Consider the following 14,322-nt stretch of genomic DNA (forward strand, 5'->3'; position numbering starts at 1 on the left):
TGTTCCCCGCGAGGCCTCCCACGCGCTCGGCCCACCCGYGGGGCACGGCGCGGGGAGCCGCAGCCGGCCACTACTGGTGTCGCAAGGCACTTGCTGGAAATAGGAATGGAAAAGGTGCTGGGGCRTGGATGGCGCTGCCCCGCTGCCTGCGGGCGAGGTGGTGGTGGTGGTGGTGGTTTCCCCTCCCATCTCCGGTGAGATGCCCAGCAAAATCTCGTCATCCCTTTCCCTTGCCAAACCCTGCAGGCCCACGGCAAAACCCTTCCTGCCTTCTCAAAGACCTCAGAGAAACAGAGGCGAATATTGGCCTCCAGGATCAGATCCAACAAACTCAYTGAGGGCATTTTAACAAATCACTTATTGATAGCCAGAGCTGTCCCAGGCCCCATTCTTGCGCAGAAAGATCCACCAGCAGAAACTCAATCACGTGGAGAAACCTCATTAACCTCTCTTGAGCTAGTCACATCAGGCGGTTGCACCCAGGTGTAAACCTTGGCAGGATTTATCTCTCATTGAAGTTTATCACACTGATACAGCAAGAATGCTACCTGTTTTCAAGAAGTCGAGTTATGTTTCCTGTGGGAACCAAGGTTTTCCTGTCTCTTCTACTTTAACCACAAAATTACATAAACATAAGTATCAGAGAAACATATTTTTAAAACAAAGCAAACCTGTTGAGCAGAAAATATAAGAATAAATTATCATAACAGTTTAGTGGTGCACTTCATTTTCACTTAAAGTGTAGTTACAGAGAAGGCAAACTTAGGCCTGGACCATGCAACTGTTTTTGTCCAGACAGAAACCTACAGTCCTAAGAAGGCAAATGATTTCAAATGGGCCTGATGCTGGGTCTGTCTGAGTGTATCTACACAGTACTAGGATCAGGCCTAGGTATGCTGTAAGTTTTAAAGTTAGCTTTCCACRGAGAGTTATTATCAATGGCTTAGTTTGTGTTACTTGGCTCATTTAACTCTTTGTCTTTTTTATGCATAAGAATAGCCTTGGCTGGTCAGACCAAATTGTCCATGTCTCGAAACACATCCTGTCTGGAGATGTAGCTACTGGTGAATGCTGAGGGAAGAGCAGAAGAATAGTGTAATGGCCTCGTGATGCTTCCCTGCGGCATCCTCCCAGCTGCGTGCGACTCAGGGAATTCCACAGTAAGATTTGGTGTCACTGTGTTTGATGGTCTTTGTTTGAATTTTTCTTCCATTAAATTACTTTGTGAATTCATATGGCTTTTTTGTCCTCTAGCAGCAAGTTCCATAGGTGAACTACTTGTTTCAGGAAAGACTATCTTTGTTTATTTGCTTTGAACCGGTATCTGCTATTTTGCAAAAAAAACCCTGCTGGTTCTTGCGTTAGAAGAGACAGAGAACAATCATTTCCTATTTATTTTCTCCATTACATTCATGTTTTTATAGATTTAGAGATGCCATGAATGGAAGCCATTCCATACTTCTGACCATCCAGATTGCCCTTCCTTGAACTGTTTCTGCTTCTAATGCCTTCTTTTTTTAAGAAAGGGGAATGGACTTCCATAYGGTATTCACAACACTGAGGGCCCCATGCAGTGTCATGGCCATGTCCTTGTCCCCAGTCCTTTCCTAACACTCTAGTCCCTTTTTTTCACTGCTGTTGAGTATGAAATGATGTTTCCATTGAACACGTCTGTTGTAATTGCACAATCTCTTTGTTAGTGGTCATACTATCTCAGAAAGTGTCACTGTGTACTCCTTGATGCTACAAAGATTTCCAAGCCCAAACTCCGACCTGCAAGATTTCCAGGCCCAATACGTAACACCTTTCTCATGCCCCTGAAAAATAGAGTGCAAGTTTTGCAGAGCTGAGACTCTGAGTCCAAATATATCTTTTCACAAATACTCCTTTTCACATAGCGATGATGTACCTCCACCATAATGGCTCCTCTCTGCTTTTGAGCTTATATTTTACTACAGTAAGTTTTGTTTGTTATTTGTTTTAGTTATATGTTTGTTTTAGTCATAATGCTAGAAGACTGATAGAGAAGCAGAAGTGCTAATGARAAGATAGTGATTCACTGAACATTGTTGCATCCCCTAACTTTAGGGAAAAAAAGTAATTTCATAAATTAGTAAATGCCACAGGACAGCTTCCTGCTAGTTCTCAGTGTGAAGCACCACAGCACCTGACCTTCCTTTTCCTTCCTACACAAGCTAAGAAGATAAAAGGGTTGTTTTCTTGAGGAAGAAGTCTCTTTAGCTGCAGCCAAAACCACTCTGTTCACATGTTCATGTTCTTCACCAGCACAGTTGCGCTTGCCCAGTTTGGAAAGTCTAAAGGTTAGAAGACCAAACCTAACACCACTGGAAAGAAGATTGACAGTCTGTTTGAACTCTTCCTCACAGAGTTAAACCAGCCCTSCTGAAGGAGACAAGTGACATGGCCGTCAAAGACCGTAGTGCAGATGAAATCCAAGGAAACTTAATTTCAGCCCTGTGGATAGTCACCCCACACACAGAGCAGAAAATGACTTGTGTCTTCTAATGACAAATCAAGTACAAGCATCAGAAAATCTACGTCAGCTCCATCTGTTCAGGAGCAAAGCAGGAGAAAGCTGCAGAGTCAGCCAGGGTTTTTGTGACCCTCAAGACCTCTGTTTTCTGTGCTCACATTGGCAGAGGAACAGAGAACCTATAGTTTCCTGAGCAGTTTTAGCATCCTTGAAAGAGGGAGGTCCAGCCTCCCTTCTCCTCTGGCCATTCGTTCCTATCCTATGCCACCTTGTCCCTTGTCCCAGCATAAGCGTTCGTACAGCTCTGCAATGAACCAGGACTTGCTCATGGTAAAGCCAGCCCAGCAAAGGAAAAGAAAAATTTAATTTTAGTTTAATTTAATTTTAATTTTAGCCATGCTGGTCTCCTGCATGGCTGCTTGAACTGCTGTGTTGGCAAAAGGGAGGGCAGCACAGAGGCAGAAACAGTGTGTAGGGGAGGAAGTGTGACTATGGCATTGCCTCTTCGGGTGGTAACTGTATGGCTTTTGMCAGTCTAAACTCTCAGTGGACCCATAGGAGTAGAACTACAGAAACTTCTTTCCTTACTGGAAGACACACTGTGGAATAATTGGGGATGGGGGGGGCAACAACATTTATGTTCTGGCCACAAAATAAATTCCTTGCCCTTTATTTTTTCCAGTTCTTTGAAATTGTCTTTGTTTTATTCTGTTCTACAGTTAGCGCACTGGGGCCCTGATCACTGACCAGAGATCCAGAGGTCATCAACTACGCTAGCATTGTAAGAGCTTAATCATCAACAGTGTTCAAGGAGATGAGTAAAGAGGCAGGAAGTTCTGTATTTTCATTTTGTTTCTGGTACTGATTCAGCATRTAGCCTTGGGGCATCTCATTTCCTGTCTCCCCTCCCTTTCACTATTTCAAAAATGGGAGTGATTTTGACCTACTTGACAGTGTGAAGTGTTAGACATGTGCCCCATCGTATTTTTTAGGAAAATGGTTCTCAGCTTTCCAGGAACCTCCATAGCACAGGCTTGAACTAGTGTGAGGAACGTCAGAGTAGCAAGCGTGACTGAGTGAGGCTTTGCACAGTCCAGCTTTTCTACTACAAMTGGACTTCCAAAAGCTGAGGGAGGTTGGGTGGTTCTTTCAACCTGTTYTCCCAGTGCTGGTTAATACAACGTGTGGCAGGAGCAGATCAAACACAGAAGGATGCGACACAATCAGCATTCCTGCAGCATATGCTCTTCTCCTCCTCTGCCACGTCTACCACTGCTATCTCGCATGTCCAGAGCTCTGTGTGCACACACACCCAGACTCTTAAATGTCATATAGGTGGTTGTGTTCCCACTGCTCTGGTTGCTGCCGGTCATGCACAGCTGCTTCCCACCTCCCTTGGCTACTGCACCACCTCGCAGACTGATAGAAATGGGCCACACCTGACGTGCAGACAAGGCTGTGGCACGTAGCAGGACCCCGGCACTGGGAAGCTTGCTTAGATCTCTCTGTTTTGATGTAGCTGTAGGTGACACCCAAGGCAATCTCTGTCCACCCCCCTGGCTTCCTCGTGTGTGTTAAAAGACCCAAGGTAGTGGATGTAAAGGACTGTTGCAACACAGGGGATGCCTGAAGAACGATTCTGCTAGCACAAGAAAAGTGGCAAAGAGCAGCAGAGCACTTTCCTAGGCCTCTCTGAACAAGCCAGGATGGCACCCTACYATCAGTGCTATTGGCTTTAGCAGTTCCCCCTTCCCCATCTCCTGCCAGGCTCCACGTCTGTGCTGTTTGTTCAGCTGTGCCAGTGCAGCTCCCCTGTATTGCCATCGGATCGCTGGTCTGATCTGAGCTAAATGGACCCCACCTTTTTTATTTTTTGCAGGCTTTGCTTTGACTTGTATCAACTCCCTGCTTTGAAGGAGTGGCGGGCAGTAATGCAAGAGCGGGAATCCCTTAAGCTGGTATTAAGCAGAGGTCATGAAACTATGTTCTAAAAATTATTTTGAGTAAAAGAGTTGCCTCAAATGGGTGAACAGAGAGACAAGGTAACCTTAGTCTTGTAATCATTAATATCACATCTGTGCAGCACTAGAATACCCAGCAATAGTAACTTGATCCAGATCATGAATGAGCATATGACAACGTTCTTTTGGAATTAACCAGAGCACATAATACAGGGTTTATGTCACATGTATGCTTTTATTCTGGCTGTGGGGAAGAAAGACAGTATCTGGTCAATCTAAAACTATGTGATATGAGGAGATGATAACTGAAATGGCATGAAGTTTGTCAGGACAAATGCACTCCCAAAGAAAGCTGTGAACAAATCTGAACCGGCAGAGTAAAGTTCAGCAATTTGCATCACATAGCTGGGGCATTTTGAATCTGCTTCTAAACATGTCCACACAGGATTTACACCCCATGGAGCTGCAGCCTCAGCAAGGAGGCTGCTCCCATCCCGGGAACAGAACAGGACAAGGAGGGGCGATTGCATGCTGCTGCAGCCTTTCGCTGACTCCACATCCCTAATTGATCTGCCCAGACTGTGAATTCTCAGCGCGGCCCAGGATCTCACACATCATGTCAGACCAGGTATTGTCAGTCCTGCAGCCAGGCTTAAAGCCTGCAAAAATGCGTAAGCTGGCATAAAACAGTTGTAAACTTGGGCTAGTACAGAAGACCTCGGGTATATTTTCAGACCCTGTGTATGCTCTAAGTTTTAACCAGCTATCTGTCTCTGGACTGGCTGTGTATCTACCACATTTATCTCATTCAGGAATTACGTGGGGATTCTCACCCAGAGTTTCTGAGATCCGTGCTTTGGGAGGATGACCAAGCTAGAGAGCAACCTGCTYACACCACATTTGTGTTTTTTGGAATAAGAAAAACTGCTCTACTAGCATGATGGTGGCTCTGGCTTTCTATGGGCAGTGCTTGTGTAAGGATCTCCCAAGCTCTCTCCACCATACACATGTGCACATGCTCTCCACCTTTCTGCCTGCCCTCTGGTTCCTGTCCCTGCACTGTTTTCCTGGTTGTGCTGGTACCTTTGCTTGTAGGGCTCTGCAATCAACCAGATCAGGGAGCTGATCAGAGTTTGCAATAATGCCTTTTTTCAGATTTTCTTTCATTTTATCCGGATCAGTTGGGCTCACAGTGCGGTGAAAGAACAGAAACGAGCAAAGCAGTGGGCWTGGAGGTGGTTGGGTTGCTCTTTCATAAGCCTCCAACTTATATTAAGAGAGTTCGAGTTGAGTTTGCRAGTCTACCAGGCTCTTGAGCGGAGAGGTGGGGATTAATTCTCATAAATTTCATCCTTGTTTTGACATGGCCATGAACACAGTCTTTATGTACCACGTACCGAGTTAGAAATGCCACAATGATATGATGCAAAGCACTGAACCTGTACGGACTCAATTCTATCAATTCAGATGTGTTAATAAAATTTGGAAGGAGTCATTTTGTGCCAGAACATCTTCTGTCAGAGCAGGTATTGTCAGTTCTCCTGTAGCCAGCTTAAACCTGTCAAAAAAAGCATAAAGTTGGCGCAAAAATATTTCCGTATACTTGGACTAACTGAACAGAAAGGAGATTGTATGCTTACATCTGGACCAAATGGATTCCAAAAAGCCCACATGACGATAATAAAGATAAAGTGGAAAGCCCACACGATGGTAGTAATGATCCTGGAGCCACGGCCTTAGTTGGTGCAGAAGTCATCAAGACACTAAAATGGAGCCAATATACTGTGGGCTTCAGGAGGAAAGCTGAGAGCGCAAATTCCCACGATGCACCTGGTCAGAGAGCAACTGCATTTAATCCTATAAATTTATCCCTGTGTTTAACTTCATGCATTGTGCAAACTCCCTGTGAATTCATAAATCTTTGAGGACTGTGGCTTAAGTGAAGTAAATTATAGAAAATGAAATTAAAGTATAAAGCATACATTTTAAACAAATATTAAGGCTACTGAAGTCTGCCCTTTGAAAGCTTTCATCTTCAGTTTCCAAGTGACTTTTATTTGAAAGGGGGGATTTTGAGGGGGGGATTTTGAGGGGATTTTTATTTTGTGTTGTATTTTATAATGAGTAGGGAGTTATGTTTTGAAAGTAACTCTAAAAATGAAGAGTGAATTATCACCAAAATGCAAAAGAAAAAAACAGCATAGGTGAGCATTAGCTGTCCTTTCAAATGAATATTAAAACCCCTGGTGCTAGGAAACTTAGAGCAAAAATGATACCACATAAGGTTTTTAACAATTAATACATGGTCCTAATTGGTTTTGTTTGCCTTTTATTTTATACAGCATGAAGTCCACAGAGGCCATCATTTCGCGAAACTCTGGCTTTGTCAGTGAAGCTAACTTAAAACGTTCCCTCTCCTCCCTTCCCTTGCACCTCGTACCTCAGAGCACTGCTCTCTCAGTGAGCCACTCCTATTGCCAGAGCAAGGGTTTGCAGGGCTGAGCTGCATCATCGAGTTAAGAATAAAACTCCCCAAAAGAGGTGAGTTTTAGTGTGAATCCATTCTTACGATTTATGGCATGACCCCACAGACTGCAGCAGCCTGCCTGAGGAGGCTGTGACGGTGAAGAGGGAGAAGGAGGTACTGGCAGACTGAAACAGTGAAATGGCATTGGAGACTTCTTAAGTTAACTCTGACACCAAAGCCAAGATYGCATGGAGCTGCTGCTGACAGGTCAGTAGAAATGCCAGGGAAAGGTCTGTGGGAAGAGACAAAGCCTTCAGGCATCACCATGCAACGTATAATTTAACAAAAGACACCCACTGGTCATAACAGATGGTTGAAATGAAAGGTATTAGTCACCCTTGCACCAGTGGTTGACACAATGTAATCCTCCAGGTATAGTTTTTTTAAACAAAATGTTGTCATCAAAATATAGTAAAAGGCTGAATGTTCTAGTGCATTGCTGGTTTTGGTGATGTGAAGCAAAGTATTTTAGCTACAGTCTAGCTTGAAAAAAAAATTTTTTTTCCCTTTTCTTTCCTTCTGGATCTTGGTCTGTGATCTGGTTTTAAGAAAACCAAATATCAGGGATGGTGTGACACAGCATTTTGGTAAGACTCCTCAGTGTAACTGTTAGGGATGAACTTCATAATCAGTACAATTATTTTATCTTCTGAAGTGTGGAGGCTTTGGGGGATCTTCTGATTATAACAGAAACACTTTGAAAAAAGCAAGCGAGTCTGGAGAGAGCTATCATCTCAGGATAAAACATGTGGGATCCACCTGTCCACGTGTAGCATATATTTTGGATGTCTAGATCTAAGCTGATCACCTTAACTTCCTTTAACAGTTGACAGGAAGAAGGAAGCAGTTCCAGGGTACAGTTCATCTCATCCTGAAAGAGACAGCTAAAAGAAGTCAGAGAAATGGGATCTTACCCCGGATGCAAAGAGGGGTCTGGCATGGCTGGTTTGGCTGTCAAAGTCCCCAGTGTAGACATCTTAAGCTTGTGAGATGAATCCTGTGCAGCTGGTCAGTGCTCTTCTGTGCAATGCCAGTTGTTGAGATTTTCAGCTGTCCACTCCTCCATATTTTGGAAGTTTTTACCGATTTGACTGGCAAAGTGAAGTTGAGGGCATAGATTCTTAGCTGGTGTGAACTGCTGTAGCTCTTGTGAAATTAAACAAAAGTGCTGTTGACCAACTTCTAAAATTTAAGATTGGTGTATTTGCTACAAGCATTTATCATCAGAAACAAGTATGCCATTAGGCAATGGTGATTAGGCAATTTGCCCTTAGCTCAATTAACCCTGAAATGGAAAAAGAAGGAAAATTTATACAAAGAACAGAAAAAACAGCGCATGATTTCCCAACAGCACTTGAGAACTTGTATTGCTGCTGTAATCACTATCGTTCCTGCACTCACAAACCCAAACTGAATCCTTTACTTGGACTAGGTGTAAATACATAGGTACAAATGAGCTGAAGCCATAGACCACAGGGCAAGAGAAGGTCTCAGTTCAGAAGAGAGCTTAAATACTGAAGGCAGTGGAATGATAATGGCATGCAAACACGCACTTCTGAACAAGGGCGTTACCCCAAATCAGATCCTAAGTATTTGGCAAGAATGCGTTGCAGAGTTCCCCAGAACGCTGCCAGATGTACTCAAATCCTGTCTGCAATTCTGTTGTTAATCAAGTCCTTGATTTCCTCCAGGAAAGAAAGGATATCTTTACACTAGTGGGGCGATCTGAAATTTTGCTCATTAAGGATGAATGTTCGCTCACCAAACTAGTTGTCCCTTGCACTTGAATCATGACAAGATTGAGGATAAAAATCTCTGCAGACAGAATGATGTTGGCCTCCACAGAATCATGCCAGCACAAAAAATGGTCCTTTGGTTGATCATGCATTTTTAGCAAGGTGGAAACTCGTGCAGCAGGCAAAAAAAAGGCCCAGTCTTGGTATTCGTTCTGCTCTGCTGGGAAATAACATGTATATATATTTTCATAGTATTGAAAATGTAATAGAAAGTGGCCTGGATTAAATTACTGAGTTTTAAATAAGGGCCAGTTACCTTAGAGTCAGGCGTTCCAAACATTTTGTAACAATTAGTCACTTTCCTCTCATGGCTAAAATAACGCGGGACGGAAACACCTTTTTCCSAATATAATTTTTTGATGATGAAATTTTACAGTGGCAAGGTAACTGGCATGATATTTAAATACAAAACTTTTCTCTGCATCACACAGCAGTTTCCAACATGTTCGCGTGCTCCATTTTACAAGACAGTAGATAATATATACATTTAATATCACTTAAATCTTATATAGTTATTTGAGATCTCAGAGCACGTTAGAGAAAAAAAGATTATTACTTTATACAGCTGCAGAGAAATCGGAAGTCATGGGTTCTTCTAAAACAGGCAGTCATTTTGGGTACCCAACTAGAAACAAACTACTTGATTTTCAGTAATATTTAGCACATCTGTTTCTTGGCAGTAGGCTTTTCACACTCCTTCTCAATCCTAATTGTTGTCTTTTCGTAGAACCTTTGCAGCAACTTCAAGGTCAAATTCTTAGACTGACCATGCTATCAGACCTTACTATACCTTCTGAGAAGGCCTTTCCACCAGAAATCCAGGACATCTCACTGGAACAGTGACCACAGGCCACCTGCTCCTACAGTCTAACATTAGTAGAGAAGCAGAGGAGTGTTGGTGAGTCTATTTTGGGGGGTCTCAAAGGGAGTCATGGATAGAGATCTCTGGAGTAAAGGGTATCTTCTCAAGCTATTCATGGGAAGAAGAGCCAAAACAGGACATTCTTTTGGAAGCCAGGCCCAGGACCACACTGCACCCTAGCACCCCTCACACTCTGGCCTTCGCTTAGGCATAGTGTGCTTATCCAACCTAGCTTCCTACAGTGCATGCAGGCATCCTGCTGCATAGACAAACCACCTCTGCCAAGTTATCATGCAGTCTTCTGTCCAGATCCTGCCCAGATGTGTGCCAGCTAGTGCAAAAATGGACAAGAGTTTTATGCTGTGTTTCCTCATCGCAACTCAAAATCCAAGGCAAGACAGGTTGTGTCATCATGCAGTGCCCTTCAAGCATTTGACACTTCAGCACGGGGCCTACCGCTGCCAAGGACGTACATTATCTCCTTGCTGCTTGCCGTTGCAGGTCAGGACTTGTCTATGAATAAAAAGTTCAGTCAATGGCATGCTGAGGTGCAGAACTTCTGCCCCAGTAAGATGCTGTTGATGAATGTATACAAGGGAATCTGGACTTCCAGTTGCAAAAGAGGATTTAAGACATCTCCTGCCTGAGCCATCTTGTCCTGCTTGCAGTTTTTCACACATTCCCTCTGTGCACCCCAGAGATGGTAGCATGGACTGATCAGCTTATCTGTTCCTTAGACTGTCTTGGACTCAGGGATGGCTCTCAGCAAGAGTCCCAGCCACACAAGGAATCTTTAGCATTGGGTTTGGGGTCTTTGGCTTTGGCCCACTGCAGTAGATGAGGCCCCGTTACTCAAAGTGCTCTTGAGATGTACCCTTAAAACGCTCAGTGCTGGAATAATAAAGGTTTTATCCTGCTCCTATGATTTTTTTTCTACAAATTTTTAATCTTCACCACTCTGAGATTTGCCTGTCCTTTTCAGTTGTCTGTTTGTTTAGCCCTACTTCTAGGCAAGAGAGATTCATCAAATTTGACTACTCCTCATGGTGTGCAAAAATTTACACTAGATGACAACAGATAGACTTCTGCACAAATATCAAAGGTAGGAATCATTCTACATATCATTATATGTCTACAATGTAGAGGTCCAAACTTGACCTCTTCATATAATCTCCACTGATAATCAGCAGAGAAAGAAAGGCATTATTCATCTCATCCTGAAGTAGACATGTAAAATAGGTCACATGAATCACTTTCTATAAATGCCTATTTCTCTGTATTCACTCTAAAGGCAGTCTAGACACATAACTCAGATATAAATGGTTATATTGTAAATGTCCAGAGTTAGATGGGATGAATCCCACATTCCTTGTCTGGTCTTCTGACTTAATGCCCTATGGAAAGACTCTTTTTTTCTCATCTTTTACCTCCAAATCTGGCGTTCATTTGTCAGCTGCTCAGGTGTCTCTGAGCATCTGCTAGAGAAGGGATAATTTGTCATTTCTCCTAGGAGTAGTGCACCACTCCAGATGGTTGATGGCAAATACAAGTAAGGGCAGTGGCACTTGGCCACAGAGCATGAGATCACAGCAAGTGGATCATAGACTCACAGATTCACAGAACAGTTTAGGCTGGACGGGACCTCTGGAGATCATTTAGTCCAGCCCCCCAGCTCAGAGCTGGGTCAGCTCAAGCAGGCTGATCAAGGTCTTGTCCTTTCAGGTTTTGAATATCTCCAAGGATGGAGACTTCACAGCCTCTCTGGGTAACCTGTTCCAGTGTTTGATCACCTTTACAGTAAAGTTTTTCCTTATGTTTAAAAAGAATTTCTTGTATTTCAATTTGTGCCAATTGCCTCTTGTCCTGTCACTGAGCACCACTGAGAACAGCCTGGCTCTGTCTTCTTTACTCCTCCCATCAGGTATTATACACATTAGTAAGATCCCCCTGAGCCTTCTCCAGGCTGAACAGCCCCAGCTCTCTTAGCCTCTCCTTGTATGGCAGATAATCTGACCCCTTAATCATTTTCATGATCTTCTGTGGGACTCGCTCTGGTATGTCCATGTCTCTCTTGTACTGGGGAGCCCAGAACTGGACTCAGCACTCCAGATGTGGCCTCACCAGTGCTGAGCAGAAGGGAAGGATCATCTCCCTCAACATGCTGGTGATGTCCTGCCTAATGCAGCCCAGGAGGCTGTTGGCATCATCTTGAKCTATTGCAACAGACAAGGGCAAAGGGCAGCTGCCAGCATGACTTTATTTTGGTTTCCAGGAATACCAGAAGCATGTTAAAGAGCTGCAGCCTTTAGGTAAGTCAAGTGGGACTTGCTAGGGAGGAAGCTTCACAGGGAAAACGTATGTGTGAGAGGGCAGGTAGTGAGTTCATAAGGAAGACCACTGTTCTGGTACTGACCTTCAACTGCTGCTGCAGGGTCAGCTATACATGTCATTGTTCTGTAGTTGATGGGTTTGGGGCAAGAAAGGGGCAGCCAGCTCTCCATACAATGGGAAATTTGCCCTGTTGCTGCCAGCTGAGAAAAAAATGAAGTAAGAGAGGAAAAGTTGTAAGGGAGTGGGGAGAAAAGGTGGTTGGCCAGGCACAAACAGACTTGTCCTTGTGTAGGATCTCCATGGGAGCGAAGCCACCACCATTTATGCAGATGGCATTGCATGTGGTAGTTCCTGCCCAGGAGCCATATTTGTCAAGGCCACTGCCACACTTGTTTGCAGGCAGATGGAGACTCCTTTCAAACATAGGATCCTGCTGGAGCTACTTGAGTTGGGTGGAAGGGGCCCAACCACCCTTGCCTGGACTGCAAAGGACACAAATTTACCATGCCGATCTGGAGGGTATTCTCCATTTTAGCTTTGAGGTGATATTGTGTACAGTACTAGCAAGCCTTGAGCTTCTCTTAAAGGTCTTCAGGATTCATAAAGACAGGGCACTTATTCCTGCAGAGACCCTCAGGAGCAAAATAAAAACAAAGGATCAATGTCCACCACAAAATTTCTGCTCTCTGAAACACTTCTTGCCCTATGAGTGGTTCACAGTATGTATGGGCCAAGCTGTTTGTTATCTAAAGTGCAGGTTTATCTAAACAAATACAAATACCGCATACACGTAGCTTTTTAGATGTTTTGGTGGAACACTGGATAAGCTTGTGACAGAAGCTAGGTTTGTTATAGTTGTTATAATGACCTTCGGCAGGTCATTTCATCTTCCCTTGGGCCTTTATCTTTCATCTCTCTGAGGAAGGGATTATGGAAAACAATGAATGGCTAGGGAGCACAGTGAGAGCTCTGGCAGGCAGTGCTGTGAGGATGCTATTAATCACCAAGGTGCAGAATGGGGGGACAAGGTGCAGAATGGGGGGATGGGAAAGATGACACGAAGGCTGCCATTGCATGGCAGCCTAAATTGATCTGACTACTGGCTGCTGTGATATAGACCTTCTCCCCGACCAGGTGGGCCCATCTCCTCCCTCTTGGCCTGTTTGGCCAAAGCACTAGCAGAAATCAGTTCAGTGTTTTGTCAGTTCAGAGTCATGAAATGGCTCTGGGGAGGGCCCAGAGAGCACCAAAGGTGKCACAAAGACAGGGCAGAGAACACAGGCAAGAGCAGGGAAGGGCTGGATCATGGCAGTTCACAAATTAGGTTGGTTGAGGCTTTTGCAGAACAGGAGCCAGGAAAAGACAGTCTTAATTCTTCTGCACACAACCTATTTGCCAGGGCTTTTTTAGCTATGATTAGACTTTTGTAGAAGGTTTGTACGCCTGAATATGAGTCACTGAAGAATGTTGCTGGGAATTTTTTTTCAGGTTTGCTCAGTCCACTGAAATGAGTCAATTATAAATGGAGATAACAAAAAGTGTTCGCTGAAATAAAAAAATGCCAGCATTCAGCAGGGTGGCACCCCTGCTTAGAAAGCACACATTAAAATCGCAGCAGGCAAGGCCATTTTGGTCTTGTTCAGAAACCTGCAGGAAACAACTCCCACTAAGCTGTGGTTCGACTCAAAGAGAAAAGAGAAATCCTTCCTATGTAACAGGAAGCCTGYATGGGTTCAGCTGGGTTAATAAAGCAATGCTGCCCTGTCACATCTGGAAACCCAGGTTGGGAAAAAAAACCCCAAACCAATTAGCTCCAACTGTCATTACTATAGTGGTCCTAAATCAGTCCCTAGAGAGCTATTGCATCAGATAACTGCATCGCACGATGACTGCCTATATGCTCTACAGCATTTGCCACAGATGGCAGTCACCAGCCAAGAGAGAGGGGTGCCCATTAGCAGATAGGCAGACTTCAGCTAGAAGTGTCTCCCTCAATCCCAGAAAGGTGGTAATGGCAAGGAACCGAGCTGTTTGCTAGCACCTTCCCCCCGTCCCATGCCAAAGAGGTTGTTGATCAAATTAAAAAAAAAAATCCTACAAAGTATTCTCCCCCCCCACAATGTAAAAGCACCCAGACAAAGCCTGAGTTGGTGACCCTCCCTTATTCCAGGTGCTAAAGCTCACTGTGTGCAAAAAAGCACCGTGAGAGACTGGCTGGATTCTCTCAGTTAGCAGGTGTTGGGAGCCTGCAGGGATCTGTGGGTTAATTAATCCTGACTTACCAGGGCTGGGGAGGCTCATTAGCCTCCACCCTAAAAATGAGGAAGACAKGAGTAGCCCTTGGGGGGGAA

This window comes from Apteryx rowi, unplaced genomic scaffold, assembly GCF_003343035.1.
Source record: "Apteryx rowi isolate R43461 unplaced genomic scaffold, aptRow1 scaffold_103, whole genome shotgun sequence".
Taxonomy (NCBI): domain Eukaryota; kingdom Metazoa; phylum Chordata; class Aves; order Apterygiformes; family Apterygidae; genus Apteryx; species Apteryx rowi.